This window comes from Vicia villosa, unplaced genomic scaffold, assembly GCF_029867415.1.
Source record: "Vicia villosa cultivar HV-30 ecotype Madison, WI unplaced genomic scaffold, Vvil1.0 ctg.000673F_1_1, whole genome shotgun sequence".
NCBI lineage: Eukaryota > Viridiplantae > Streptophyta > Magnoliopsida > Fabales > Fabaceae > Vicia > Vicia villosa.
Genome location: NW_026705299.1, coordinates 435,187 through 452,580, shown reverse-complemented (window position 1 = coordinate 452,580; position 17,394 = coordinate 435,187).

Here is a 17,394-nt window from a genome sequence, read left to right as displayed (position 1 = left end):
ATTTATCTAGTGGGGATAATATAAGTTATGCTTCCTCACACATTGGAGATACTGACACGTAGGTGTTGGAGGTGGTTCCTCTAGAGACGATACCTTCTGTATTCGTAGGGGAAAAATGTTCGGTCCAGAGAAAACCTTTAGAATTCTTGAGCCAACTTGGGTGGCCGGACTTTTATAATCCAATGGTCATCGTGACCCTAGCGTGTGTTGGTGAGTTTTCAAGATCCATCAAGTCACGTCATTCCTCCATAACTCTACTTTATAGCTATAGCCTAAGTCTTTAACACTTTAAATGTTTCAATCCCCTTTCTTCGTCCTTCCATTTCCATCTACAAGTAATTTCTGCTTGAAGAATCTTCAAAGGGATCTTCCTTCATTCAAACACTTTTCCAGGTAACGTTTTTATCAATTTATGCTTTATACTTTTGTAATAATGGTCATAATTAGAGAGTGTGACGAGTAGGGGATTGTGTTTGTTCCCCGCAATAATAAAGAGAGAAGAGCTCCCTGGATGTAATACATGGAGTCGTAGGGCGAACCGACTTCTCCCATATCATTCAAGAGGTGTATGGAGCCCTCTATGATTCTTTTAGTAATTTTGACTCAGAATCTGAATCATCAGGTTCCATAGAAGTCTTAACAAAGATGAAATGATCCTTTGTAGAGTCAGGGGTATTGATTCTACAAGAACAACACAGTTGACTATAGTGACATAGAAAAACTTCATACTAGTAGGGACGTCTCCTCAATTGGAAGTGAAGAAGACGTGATTTTAGAAATCAATGAGGAGGGTGAGATGGTTTGCCTTTTTTCTTCCAAAAGGCAAAAAATTCTTCTATTTTTATCTCGGAGTCCTTGACGATTTTAAGATACAAATCCCTTTTACTAACGTCGAAGCCGGCCTTTTTACCACCCTGAACATAGCCCCAGTCCAGTTACATCCAAACAGCTGGGGATTTATTAAAGCTTTCGAAGCTATCCGTGGATTCCTAAATAGTGATCCTACTCTAGGTCTCTTTTTATTTTTCTTTGAGGAGCCGACAAGGGCATCTAGGTGACCCTCAACGGAGCCCCGGGTAGGATCTTTCTCCGAGCCTACACTTCTAATTATAAAGGCTTTCAAGACCAGTTTATCCGAGTTAAGAGTGAAGTAGATGCCTTGGTGTCTTGTATGCCTTAGATGGTAGTCGACATTTCCCTTTTTACTGGACGACGAACCCGGTACCTGTGTATGGATTTTATTATGACAAATTGACAGCCAATAAGATTCAAGCGCTCTCTATTTTAGACTCCTTTCAGCTGCAAAAAATCAAGAACATAATAGAAATGTCTGATGACCGAGTGTTGTACCCAAAAATTTGCCCACACTTTTTAGTGACAAAATTTTCGAAATTATTTTCAAAATTGGATTTTTATAAAATCTTGGGTTCATTTTCATTTGACATCCTGAATTTTATAAATATTCGATTTAAAGTCTATTATAAAATATAGTAGTTTACTCTTAAATTGCTTATATTTTAATAAATAGAAAATGTTGGCTGATGCTTCATATACTTTCAATTGGCTTTTTATTTCAAATAAATAACATAGCACAATTGGTAAGAATGAAAGGCTTTCAAACAGAATGTCACGGGTTCAATTCCCACTTGGTGCATTTCTATGTTTTTTAAACTATTTTTTATCTTTTTTTGCACCTGGACGTAACGCACCTGGACACAAGTACGTCCAGGTTCTTAATCTTGGTCACCAAGAAAGGTCCATGGGCTTTTGGGTTGGATCATTTCCTTTTTAGGAGTGGTTTTAACCTAATTCTCAGTATATAAATAGGGCACCTCTCATCCTCATTCTTGACTAACAATAATCAACAATCACTACTAACATTTTCTTCTAAAAAATACTAACACTAAAGCATTTGTTTCTGACTATTATTATCTTTCCGCTATTTTATTTTCTTAGGAAATTGTATAGGTATCAATTGTAATAGCGTAGATTTATTTTCTAGCACGTTTTCTTTTCTGCACCTCTAATTATTGTAAACCCCTCCCTGAAGCCCTGTAATAGTTAGGACTCTATATTCCTGCTTTTACTTTCCTGCAATATTTATCTGTGTGTGTTAGTAAACTAGGGCGTGGAAAGAAATTAATCTCGATCTAGACCACTAATTAGAAGATAAAAATGTTTCGAAACAAAACACGTGATTGCTGCACACACTCACCCTTAGGGTACGCCCCTCTTGGTTGCCTTCGATTATAAGGTCATGTCCCTCGAAATGTAGAGGTACCCATCAGCAAAGGTCCCTCAATATAAAAATCGCCACTAAGTCCCTCGATGACCCTCGACTGTTGCCTACGAAAAAGTGACGATCGTCCCTTCGAAATTGCTAAGAGTACCTCTACTTGTTGCCTTCAAACGACCTCGATGACCCTTCGATGACCCTTACGTCCAATATAAACAAGGATTTCCTACTTCTATATAGTATGGAAAATCCTAGGAACTTTAAAAAGTATAGAAAAAGACCAACTATTTAGGGTAGTGCTCTTAATGTGCCTAGCTCAATAAAAAATATCTTTTCAATACTATCTCGAAAAACTAAGGCTACGCATTTACGCTAAAGTCCTTATGCCTCTTTTCAACTCAAAACAAACAAACATGAGCTAAGAAAATTAAGAGCCCGTAGATAACTACGGATGAAAAGGGTGCTTACACCTTCCCTTTTCATAACTTACCCCCCGAGCCCGTTTTCTTTTTAAAAAAGGGTTTTTTCTGTACTTTTTACCTTTCCTAACATTGGACAAAATAAAAGTCGGTGGCGACTCATGCTTACCGCAACATTGTTGCTTACAAAAATAAAAGTCAGTTCACCGAGTTACACCGAGAGAAGCTCTTGACACACTTAGGTGATGATCTCCGCGAACCCCACATCGTATATGTTTATACATCTTGCCTCGCCTTATGCTTTCCTATTTTACTTTTGTTGAAAAGATGACAACTGCAAATATTAAGGAGCAAAGGGAGCTAATGACTGAGGCCAGTGGTCGTCGAGCTCCCATCCAGTCAACCCTAAAATCAGACCCCTCTGGTATCCAAACCCGAAATATCAGAAAGAAGAAAATTGATGCCGAAAAGGAGACCCAGATGATCTCGGTGACACGGTCCGACATCCCCAACCCTACTCAACATCTTCCTACGAAGAAACATAAAACCATGATGGGTGGCCTGCTAGCAGCGTCGATCTAGACATTTCGGCACTGATGCAAGAACCTAGCCAAGGCAGCCAACAACATCATCCCACTACTCAATTCAAATTCTAGGACATCAGTTTTGATGGATTGAAATTCCTCTACGAGCATCGCAACTTTGGTGATGACATTGCTAAGGAGAGACCCATTGGGCCTTAGTAGTTGGTTGCCAATATAAGCGCCTATTTGATAAGGTGTGTCGTGATGACTTGAACTTTATTAAAAGATGGAGATGAATCTAATCAGGCTGAGCATCGGTTGTCTAAAGAGGTGTCCAAGCTAGATGATGATCTAAACAGGCAGTTTGAGAAGGTGGGGGAACTAATAAACAGCTGGTCAAGTTGACAAATAAGAAAGAAGATGTCAAAGCAACACTTGCCAATGTTGTTCAAGAAGTCCAGAAGCTTATAGAATCTAACAAAAATTTAAAACTTTCCTTGAAAGAAGCTCAGGTTGACATTCTTTCTGCCGGAGATAAAGCCTTCGAGAGAGCCAAAGCTCAAGCCTTATTCCTTCATCCAAATTTTAATGTTAATGCCATGGACTACTTCAAGGTTATCCGAGTTGGCCAGTTGGTGGACATAGATGACGAGTCTCCAGCAGTCGAGACTGGAGACGAGAATGACAAGGAGTTTCCTGAAGCCAAGACTGACGACTAACCCGACGCATGATATTTTAAAGTCCTTGTTACGCATCCATGAGGATGCATTTTTTAACATGTTTTATAACACCCTTAAGCCCCTAGCGACATGCACAATCGTTATGGCCTTTTGGCCTTTTTGAATGTATTATGTTTTCAATTGCTTATGTACTTTGTGTGTGTGTCTTTAGAAACACAAATTTTTTTTTAGAAGTGTACAACTAAGTTTGTACAATATGACTTCCCCAAGAAAGAAGCATGCGTAACAAGGTGAAGTGCTTTTAGACCAATAGTACAACTGGTCAGTCAACACCTTTCCTTAGTAGCGCCTCGTTGATGAATCAAGCTGACTAACTAAGGCCGTGCAAGTGACTAAACCATTTAGAATAAAGCGGTAACCTGCAGGCTAAACCCTCTTGATTATGACCATATGCTCAAAGGCGTAACCAACTTTAATGTACACATAGGTCGTGGAGGCATTATCAGTTTTGTACGGACATAAGTCGTGGAGGCGTAAGCGTCTTAGTACGGTCATAGGCCGTGGAGGCATAACTGGCTTAGTACAGACATAGGTCGTGGAGGCGTAACCAGCTTAGTACGGACACAGGCCGTGGAGGCGTAATCGTCTTTGTGCGGACATAGGCCGTGTAGGCGTAACCAGCTTAATGCAGACATAGGCCATGGAGGCGTAACCAGTTTTTTTGCCCAAAGGGCGATGTGTTATAGATGCATTTTGCTCTAAATTTCCTGCTAAATAGTACGGTGTATAAAAAAGTTAAGGGTGCCTCGTTAAAAACCCTTGCCCTTGCAAGGGAAAAGAGTGCTACCCATTAATCTTACTTTATTTATGTGCTCATTACAATATTTAGCTGTAGTAAAATTTTAAAGTTGCTACATTCCAAGTTGTCATACCCCAACTTTTGACCCTAAGATCCCACTTCATTTGCATTGAATCTAAAAGAGTGTGATCATCATTATCATCATTCATATCATATGAAATCATTCATGCATCATTTGTTAACCTCAAAAAATACAAAAAAAAATATGTTTGCTTATTTCATAAAGATAGGTGACTGATCAAGAAGGCTCGGGCAATTAGGGTTTTCGGATTCTCAAAGGGACTCAAACTTCTCATATGCTCAAGTGATTCTCATCATCAATATTCAAACTTAAAAATGCTTCAAATCAAGATCAACAATTTCTAAATTCATCTGATACACTAATTAGGGTTTTGACATAATTCTATGCGGAAGTTGACTTTTAGTCAAAGTATGGTCTTATGGCTTAAAACATGATTCAAGGATTGCAAATACTTCATAATAGCCCACTCATATAATTCATTTGGCTAGAATATCTTGTTCAATTGGTATTGGAAAAATTGCATTTCAACTGGTAAAAGTTAACTTTTAAAGATTTGCCTTTGACTTTTGGGAGTTTTGGTCAACTATGAACTTCTAAGATCAAGGATCGTGAAATTATGATTATTGAAGTCATTTGATTAAGTTTAATCAAGAAAATCAATCTTAAGATCAAGGCGAGCCTCCAGCCGAGGTTGAGGCGAGAAACACAGAACTCTGAAAAATAAAAGTTCTCGAACAACATCTCGGCACGAAAAACTCTTTGATAATGACATGCAAACACCAATAATTAAATAGAAATAAAAAATTCACATGTTTGCACTCATTATATCATCATAGGTATGAGACCCACCTCAATCCCCCTCAATCACAACTGTGATAACAATTACAAATATTAGAAGACTCACTTGTAAAACACAGTCATCCAATGCTTAAAATCTTATGGATGAACACATAACTTACAACTCGATGAAAACAACGATTTTTTTATCAATATGATATAGGAGTGCTCAAAATAGACAAGACTCTACAAACCCTAACACACTACACTGTACGTTCACATAAAATATTAGGTCTAATGCTTGTTATATATAGCAATCTTTTGGATAGTTGAGCTTCAAATCGCTGCAGGACAGTCTAGAAAATCTTCCCCAATCTTCTCCATGAAGATAGGATATCAAATATGAGACTCCTAAACATTCTCCATATTTAGTAACTAATCAAATAACTTGAAATCAGAAACAATCTATTATCCCTTAATTCAAGAGCCACATCGAATTGCATAATATTCCAAAATATTTTGCATTTGTACATCAACCAACTCCAACTGATCAAGCTGTAACAAAACAGACGCGATGTCGGATGAACTCTGCATAGAACATCTTTCTCGACATGTCTTCATTAGTTGCGTGGAACATCTTATTCAACATGTTCTCAAAAGTTAGTTTTACCAAACATAATGTTAATCATAAAAATAGAGAATTAACACAAATGTTTGTCTTCTATTCAAACAATTGTCGGACCTTCCTATTACAAAGTCAAACCCCAAATTTTTGGCCTCTCTACGAACCCATTGTAGCATGTGTTCACGAACAAAAGACACTTCTTTATTTGTAAATTGTGTATGAACATCTATCTCTATAATGGTTGGCCGAGCATCTGATTTAATATCATCATTCATTTTTCTGGTTGAACATCATCATTCACTTTATCCCGTTTAATGTCACGCTTCACTTCGACCAGTTTAACATCCACTCTCATTACAGCTTTAAGAAACATATCCGAGAGCACCATATTTATTACCACCAATAACATAAAAAAAATGTTAAAATTCAAACTATCAGGACAATTAGAAGATGCACATACGAACCATCAATAACTTTGTCCGGAGATGCATCTCTGAACTCAACGTTCTTTTTTCCACTTTAAACATGGATTAATTCAAGGAATAAGAGATGAAAAGAATGATATATATATCTGGATCTGCAATTGCAGCTTGTTTTTCTCCCTTTAAAGTGATGAAATACAAGAATGATATTTTGGTGTTGAAAAGATGATTGAGAATGAGAGAGTTTTTTTAGAGTTTTTTTAAAGTTTTTTTGAAACAGTTGATTATTTTAGTATGAAGAAGAAACTAATGCATGGTGGTGTTTTATCAACCTTCCCGCTTGACATTTTTGGAGATGCATCTCTAGAAATATCACTGAGTTGTTATTTAAATCAGTTGTGTGAATAACAAAATTGCAAAAATGAGTGCACGGGGTTTTCGGAGATACATCTCCGGATACACCCAAACAGTATACAAAGATGCATCTCCGGACCATATTTTTCAAAAATGAGATAAAACTCAGAAAAGAGAAGATTTATATAATTTTGAGTGCGTTCGAAGATGAATTTCCAACCGCACAAAGGGCAAGTTCGAATTTTCAAGGGTGTGGTATGCTCATGTAAAGGTGAAAAGAACATTTTCCAAAATAATTAACTAAAGTCCATATAATTTACACTGGGCTCAACGAACATCTATCATATAAGAAAGTTCACACATTTCCTCATCTCTTAGCTATGCCACATCATCTTCTCTTCCCACAAAAATCCACATCATCCCTTCCAATTGTGTGCTGCTGATCACATGCTGTTATTGTGGGATGCGAAAGTTTCTTATTTGATCATTTAACTTCTGCTACATTCAACTTCTCACACATTCATGATGCTGCAGTTATGATTCTTTGCCTCCCTCTAGCCATCCACTTTCCAAATGGTTTACACACATAAATGGTCTCATGTAATGGTTTACATATATCTCTCTCACTACTCCATGATCCAATAATAGTTTTCCTTTCACTCTTCTTCTCCATTTAACGTTTCTTTTTTCCTCCAATTCGATATTCATCCACCGCGAAACATGTTGATAACATGTGAGTTTCTTCTCCCGATATTGTTTTTTCGATCTCGTGTTCGTTTTTGTTTGGTCGGTTGAAGCGCAAGGACGCTGGTGCTGGAACTAAGAAATTGAAGATGGCTGTGAAGGATCCTAATTTGCTTCGCTTTCATGTATGTTTCCGTGCTGAAAATCATTCGATCTACTTTGTTAATTTAATCGTCACATAAGATGAAGGTAACATGAAGGAATTGATTTAGTTCATTTAGGTTGTGATGGCTTTTGTAAATTTTAAATCACAATTACAATTTCTTTCACTGCAGATGGCTACTCTTGCTACCTATTTTGGTCTTGGGAAGCAGACACACAGGGACACACAGGGAGTTGTTCCAAAAGAAGGTTATATATCACTCGCCTTATAGTCGTTTCCATGGTTTGTAGCAGGTGTAGGATTTAACTATTATATTGATGTTAACAGCATCAACCAACATTATAGGATGCAATATCATAATGTATATATGCATTGATCAATCAGACTTCTAATTGCAATTGACATTTTTTGGTACTATCATGAATTGCTTATATACCGTTACCAATTAAAATTTTGTGATTTATATTTAATACATCTTTAATTTCCACATATGATATAAATTTAATCTATCTCTAATTCCTACAAATGATTTAAATTTAATCTTTCTTTAATTTCTACATATGATTGAAGACATTGGCTATGGAGGTATACCACTTTTTGAAGAGGGTGATTACTTTTACATCATTGACTAAAAAACTAATTTAAAATGTTTCTGTTAAAGGCACTGTCAATTTCATGGTGGTGTCTGTATTTGTGGAGGTAATGTTTGTTTTTTTTTTCAATTAATGAAAAATAATCAACTTTGTTTTTGAATTATTAACTCATATGATTTATGTCATCACAGATATCAGAATTGCCAATGCAGCTAATTAAACAGCCACAACTGAGTAGAAGTTTGACAGATTTAATAGTCATTTGATGATATATATATATATATATATATATATATATATATATATATATATATATATTTATATATATATATATATATTTATATATATATATATATAGGAGCATATCAAGTGAGAGCATTTTAAAATGAGAGATGAGAGGAAGAAATATCAACCATTAGATTCATCAAGAGAAAGAAGATTAATGCATTAATGTGGCTTTTACCTTCTCTCTCTTGATGAATCCAATGGTTGATATTTATTCCTCCCATCTCTCATTATAAAATGCTCTCACTTGATATATATATATATATATATATATATATATATATATATATATATATATATATATATATATATATATATATATATATATATAAAACTGAGCTGCTATCTCTTTTTCTTTGCTTTCTTAATATTTTCTAAGGATGTACATGATTTAAAATAAAAACATAATGTATGTATATAAAAAGTTACAGTATTAATATAATGAAAAGTAATATCCCTTTAATGTCTCTATTTGAGATTAGTTTGAAGAGTTTAGATTTTAAACTAAAAAAAGTTATTAGTTTTATTGTAAAATTAGTTTTTATTTATAAAATTAGTATAAATTACTATAATATTTTATATAAGTGTTTTAAAAAAATTACTAATTTTTTTATATCAATGTCTTTTCAAAATATTATATATTAGTAGTAATTAAAACAATGATTGCCAAAAATATACTACCATTAATTGCAATTATATATATATACATATATATATATATATATATATATATATATATATATATATATATATATATATATATATATACCGTCATAATGTATATTAATTGAAATTTAATTTATATTTATATTTGATTAGTTATTTCTTTTATATTTGTATCTAAATTTTTTTTCTTCATAATTCTTATTGCATAAATATTGTATGATATTTTTTTATTAATCATACCATTTATTTCTAATTTTTACTTTTATATAGACATAGAAGATTTTATATACTTTAGCTTTTAGCTACATGAAATGTATGGGCAAAGAAGACGTAGACCTTATGTGCCAAAGAAAACTTGAAATAAATTGGTTCATATATTTTTTTATCAACCAGTTAAAAATAATACTGTATTATAATAATAAATATTAATAATGTGATAAAAAGATAAAAATATCGAAGATACATAATTTTCTTCTATTAATTTTCTATTTTAATCGTTAAATTTAATTAATTGTAATTAATGTACTACATGTTATAACTCACGTTTGTTCACATAATTGATGATTTTAAATTATTTCCTATAAAGTTAGAAAATATTTTCTCTTTTATTTCTTTTTAAAAGCAACACCTTAAAACAAATCACATATCAATTATTGTTGGCATTTAAAGTAATATTAACAAAATAGGACCGTTTCTGTTACACTTATGAAAATATTAATTGGCCTTAAATCATTCCAAATATATGTATATATTGTGTTTGTATATTACAGTTGAATGAAAATAAATTAATATTAAAAACAAATCAAAATCATTTATTGTCTTCAAGATATAACATACCAAAATATTTCAAATTATTGACCATAGAATAATATATTAGCTGTTATTTAACTTGAAATACTTATGTCAATGAAGTTTGTGAGGTTCTTCGGCTTTAGCTTTTCATTAGGTTATCATATAATTACATAATATGATGATTAAAAATTACTAGATCATTGACCCGTGCGATACACTGGTATTTCAAATCGAATTTTATAATATTAATATTTATTTTATAATTATAATATATTAAATTATTTTATTAATGTTACATATAACAATTATATTATCATATTAATATATTTTCTACTAATATTATTTTGTTATATATAACTTTATATTTTATTTATCATACAATTAAAATATTCATAATTTTATTAATATAATACCACAAAATTTTAAATGAAAATTTTATTAATATTAAAATTAGTCTTATACTGTCACATATTGTAGAATTAATATAATTTTATTCATAATAATATTAATATAATAACATGTGCGATTGAGAGAAGTAAAATAATAAGAAAATATTTTTTAGAAAAACTGAATAATACAAAGAAATTCAAAAGTCAATATAATAACACATGATTATATTTGTACATGATTAAATTATTGACATTTATGTTTTTAATTTTTCGATGTGAGTTTAACTTCAACTTAAAACAATAATAATTATTGATACTTAATAATTATATCCTTTCATTATTTTTTATTTAAGATGATTAAATGTAAGATTTTAATACTTAAATGTATGAATTTAATACTTATTATGTGAAGGGGATTTAACTTTTCATTCTTCGTAACAAGTGACTATTTTGTATAAATATTTTGTCATTAAGAATACGAATAAATTATATATTATTTGATTTTAATTGCACTACCTTTCAAATTTCTCATTGATTATTTGACTTTAAGTGATAAATCTTTCTAATTCTATATTGTAATATTTATGGTTTCCATTTAAGATAGAATCTTTTTTTTAAGATAATAATACATGGAATTAATTTTTATTTTTCACAATTATCAATTTTCAATGCCTATTCTCAATACTTATTTTAAAAATAACTATCGTTATAGATTACTTATAAATGATGTCAACATACGGGAAAATAATATATCATTATTTCAAATATTTGTATAAATGATATTATTTTTGTCTCTTATTTTTGTTCTCCAATATCTCTTATTTTACTTTTAAGACTATTAAAATGAGACAAATATTAGAAACGAGTCAAATTTTTATATTTGAGGTTTTAAAATAAATTTTAAAAATTAGTGTTACTTTACAATTTTGTTAACAAATAATCATCTTTATGTTAGTTTCTACATATATTCAGGTAGATTAAAAAATCTAATTTGTTTTCTTTTTTCTACTTTTTACTTTTAAATGAAAGTTAATTTTACTTTAAAATAGTCTTTAATTTTTTATTTAATAATATTTACATTATATTTTATTTTTCTATTTTTTAAATTATAAAATATTACGTACAATTAAAAATAAATGATGAAACATAACATCAAACATGATTTAGTATTATCAATTGAATGACATTTTTATAAGAATGACATATATTTATACCGATACAAACGGGTACTTATATGATACATGTATATGGTACTGCTATTAACATATTTAATTAAATATTGAATAATAGCAAGAATTAGTTTACTATTGATTTAAATATTTATATAGATAATTCCAAACAAAATTATTTATATATAGGAATAATTATACGATCGATTTAAATATTTTTATATATTGAATAATATATTTGATTTGTAAATTTATTTTAATCGATTAATATTAACAAAAATATGAAGTTAGTGATCAAAATATTGAATATTAACGGGAATATTAAATTACTGATCAAAATATTGAATATTAACGGGAACATGAAGTTACTAATCAAAATATTGAATAATAACGAAAACATGAATTTACTAATAACGGGAACATGAAATTATTGATAAAAATATTGAATATTAACAGGAACATGAAGTTACTGATCAAAATATTAATATTAGCGGCAACATGAAGTTACTAATCAAAATATTGAATATAAAGGAACATGAAGTTACTAAAAAAATATTGAATATTAAGGGGAATATTAAATTACTGATCAAAATATTGAATATTAACGGGAAGTATATCAGTATTATACATCTTTGGGGATTATGAAAAGTGTATAATTAAATTATTTTCAATTAATTATTCATTTGTATGGTTAAAGTATTTTCAACCATTATTTTTTTAAATAATTTAGTTACTAATTTAAATTATTATAGAATATGAATAAATAATTTAATATTAGTAATTTTATAACTTTACCCATTTTAACCAAAATTTAGTCTTTTATTAATATCTTTTATTATCCTCAATCCAAATGCGCAAAAACGACGGGTACCCGTACGAACGCACAGGAATCAAAGTGACGGCTGCCATTGAACTGTACTGGTGGATTGCATGAATTTAAATATCTATAAGATATGGGAACAAACTCAAACGTTGGTGCCTACGCGCATATGGGCTTCGCTGGTGCCTACGCGCATATGGGCTTCAGTACGTAAATTTTTTAAACTGCGGGTATGGGAAGGGGTCCCTACTAGCATCTATCATTTGTTATTCCATTATCTTTCTTTTGTTAAAAAAATAAATTAAACGAATTAAAATATCTATAGGATACGGGAACAAGCTCAAACGTTGGTGCCTACGCGAATATGGGGTTCAGTACGTGAATTTTTTAAACTGCGGATATGGGAACGGGTACCTACTAGCATATATCATTTGTTATGCCATTATCTTTATTTTGTTAAAAAATAAATTAAACAAATTTAAATATCTATGATTAAATATCTATAGGATACGGGAACAAGCTCAAACGTTGGTGCCTACGCGAATATGGGCTTAATTACGTGAATTTTTTAAACTGCGGATATGGGAACAGGTCCCTACTAGCATCTATCATTTGTTATGCCATTATCTTTCTTTTGTTAAAATAATAAATTAAACGAATTTAAATATCTATAGGATACGGGAACAACCTCAAACGTTGGTGCCTACGCATTATCTTTCTTTTGTTAAAATAATAAATTAAACGAATTTAAATATCTATAGGATACGGGAACAACCTCAAACGTTGGTGCCTACGCGAATATGGGCTTCAATACGTGAATTTTTTAAACTGCAGATATGGGAACGGGTCCCTACTAGCATCTATCATTTGTTATGCCATTATCTTTCTTTTGTTAAAAAAATAAATTAAATATATGTACTTTGAAATATTTATATAATAAATGTTTGTATCACTTTAATTGTATTTTAATTGTCCAAAAATATATTAATTATAGTTTAATTATCTTTCTTTTCTTAATGACTTTATTTTTCAATATTCAATTTGTTTAATATTAGTAATTTCATAATTTTATCCATTTTAACCACAATTTAGTCGTTTACGAATACCTTTTATTATCCTCAATCCAAATGCGCCTTTGACTTGGCTGTTATAGTAGCTGTATTTTTTAATCCATAGGACACATGATCAAGCTCAAACGTTGATGCCCACACAGATATGGGTTTCAGTACGTGAATTTTTTAAAATGCATATATGGGAACGGGTACTATAGTACCCTATCCATACCCTACTAATTTGTAAGTTTTTCAATTTTAACTAAAATATAATCGTTTACTAATACATTTTATTTGACTAAATCCAAATACGCGAAAACGACGGGTACGCGTGCGATGCAGTAAAATATTATTAAATTGACTTATCAAATTAGGCCCAACATATTCTTACAAACATTTAGGCCCAACACTTTAAAAATAACTTATGTTTTCCATACACCATTTTTCTTTATGATAACCTCTAATCTAATTTATAATTTTTTCCTAACATTTCTGATTTTTCTAAACCCAAATGCGCGGAAACGACGGGTACCCGTGCGAACGCACGGGTAAGACACTAGTTTTTATAAAAGAAAATGACTCAAAACTCTTGGATGTCTTTTATGATTGTTAGTGAAATATATATATATATATATATATATATATATATATATATATATATATATATATATATATATATATATATATATATATATATATATATATATATATATATATATATATATATATATATATATATATGGAATGTATCAAGTATGATGGTTTTTAAAATAAGAGATGAGAGGATTCAATGGTAACCATAGGATTAATCAATGTAAGAAAATATATATTTTTTAATTTGAGATTTGAATGATAAAATTAAAGAGAGTTTGTTAAATGTTGCATTTTAAAGTATTGAACTCAAGTAAGTAGTCAACTTTGAGTAATAATATGACAATTAAAACAAATTTATTTGTGTTTATTGTATTAATTATAAATAATATTTTTAACTTTTATATCATACAAGTATCATCTCAAAATAATATTTTTATCTAAATATTATCAAGAAAAAAGGAATGGATCAATTGTGGGTCCCTTTAATAGGATTCTACCTGATCCATAGCTACTTTGAGGTGATATTTTTAGGGACAATTTCTTTATGCGCAAAAAATACATCTAAAATCTTCAAAATATCGGAAATGCATCTCCAAAGTCATTCATATCACATTTTTATTGATTTCGGATATACATATCTGAAATCACCCCTCTTTAATTTTTTTTTTTATTTAAACTTTGAATTTAAAATGTCAGATTTTTTTTGGAGATGCATATCTAAAAAAAACCTTCTCAATTTTTTTTTATATATTTGTTAATTCGGATATGCATATCCGAAGTATTCCAATTTTCTAATTTTTTTTTATTTTGAAAAAATATTTATTTATAATATAATTAGAGTGAGTTTTCTTATAAATAAGGAACAAAAAAATTAAATAAATTTTAATTTTGTAATAAATTTTTATGTCAATTTTTTTAAATTATAAAAGTAATTATTTTTAAATAGTATATATTTAATATGCGATTAAATTATAAAAGTAATTACATTTTTTAAATTATATAATTAATTTATCACAATATTATGCGGTTAAATACTTAATTAATTAGGGACGTATCAAATGAGAACTTTGGTTATTATGAGAACTGAGAACTTTTAATAACAACCATGCGATTTAAAATCAATGCTCATATGTGCATTTATGTGATATGTATTTAAACCAGAATCAATGTCTCTTAAAATTTAAGTGAAATCTGAGCATTGATTTCAAATCGTATGATTGTTATTAAAAGTTCTCAGTTCTCATAATAACCAAAATTCTCATTTGATATGTCCCCTTAATTAATTATATATCTTGATTAAAGTGGTATATACATTTAATTATATATCTTGATTAAAATTTTATATATTTAGTTATATATTTTGATTAATACAATTGATTCACCTTTATTTTAATTTTTTTAATAAATATTGAGTTTTTTCAGATATGCATATCCGAAAAATCTCTAGACCAAAAATTGGGTTATTTCGGATGTGCATCTTCGAAGACATCTTTTTTTTTTCTTAAAAAAAAGCGTCTTCGGATGTGCACATCTGAAATCACTTTTTTTTTTTAAGAAAAATGTGCCTTCGGAGATGCACATCCGAAATATAGAGGTATTTTAGGAATTTCACCGTAGGTTTGTAAGAAGGTATATGAGTTTAAAAAGAAATTGTCTTTTTTAGGTTAGACTTTCTCGTGATTGAGCTTTTCATCTTTTGGACCTTTGACTTGCCCAAAACAATTGCCACCCAAGACTTTGGTATTACTTAGCAACATGAGAGTTTGAGATTCGTTGGGCCGCCTTCAGTATTTGTCCTGATCTTCTCAGATGAATCATGATCTACAGAAGTGAAAAAGATTAATGAATGGGAGCAAGTTGTGAGTGTACGTGCCCATTAGATGTTTTGCATGATGTTAAAACTTAGAAAACTATTATCATTTATGTACATTGAACGGAGTATCCAAGTCATTATGTATGCCTGTGCATTAGGGATCTTAGATGCATCCAAAATATGTTTGAAAAACATAGCATGCATCAAAACGGATTACATTGCATCAAAAATCAATTTCAGGCTTGGAAAATCATTTTTTACTCAAAAAGCAAGTGTATAGGTCGACACATACAGGGTGCAGATCGACACGTGTACTGTTGTATTAAAGTCTGTAGCTTCTGGAACTATGCGTCGGCTCAAGTAACATTTTAGATCGACACATACTGAAGAATTTTTTTTATGTGTCGACACATATGACTTTCAAGTTGACACATGTGTTGTAGTTTTAAAGTCTGTAGCATTTTGTAACTCTGTCGGCACATAACCCAGATCGACACATGACTTACATGTGTCGACACATACTGTAGTTTTTCAAAAAAATTGCATTCTTTTTTGTAACATTTCCTGAGTTTTAATTGAATATTTTTATATATGAGAAAAGATATTTATGATTAAATATTTTTGATCAAAAAATGTTATACTGGAAAAATTTATTATTGATCAAAATATTTTTATATACAAAAATTTAATATTTATCCAAATTTTTTTTTTAAATGATACCTAAACAAAAATAATATTTGTATACGGAAAAAATCTATTATTTACGAAAAATGGTATTTATGATTCAAATATTTTTTATTGAAAAATGGTATACGGGAAAAAATATACTATTGATCAAAATATTTTTATTTACGAAATTTACTATTGATCATGATGCCTAAACAAAAATGAAGTTTGTATATGGGAAAAAATCTATTATTGATCTAAATATTTTTATATACGAAAAGTGGTATTTATGATCAAATATTTTTGATCCAAAATTGGTATACGGGAAAAAATCTAATATTGATCTAAATATTTTTATATACGAAAATTTAATATTGATCCAAATATTTTTGTAAATGATACTTAAACAAAAATAATATTTGTATATGAAAAAAAAATATTATTTACGAAAAATGGTATTTATGATCCAAATATTTTTATTCAAAAATGGTATACAGGAAAAAATCTACTATTGATCTAAATATTTTTATATACGAAATTTACTATTGATCCAAATATTTTTGTAAATGATACATAAACAAAAATAAAGTCTGTATACGGGAAAAAATTTATTATTGATCTAAATATTTTGATATACGAGAAATGGTATTTATGATTAAATATATTTGATCCAAAAATGGTATACGAGAAAAAAATCTATTATTGATCTAAATATTTTTATATACGAAATAATCAATTATTTATCTAAATATTTTTATATACGAAATAATCAATTATTTATCAAAATAGT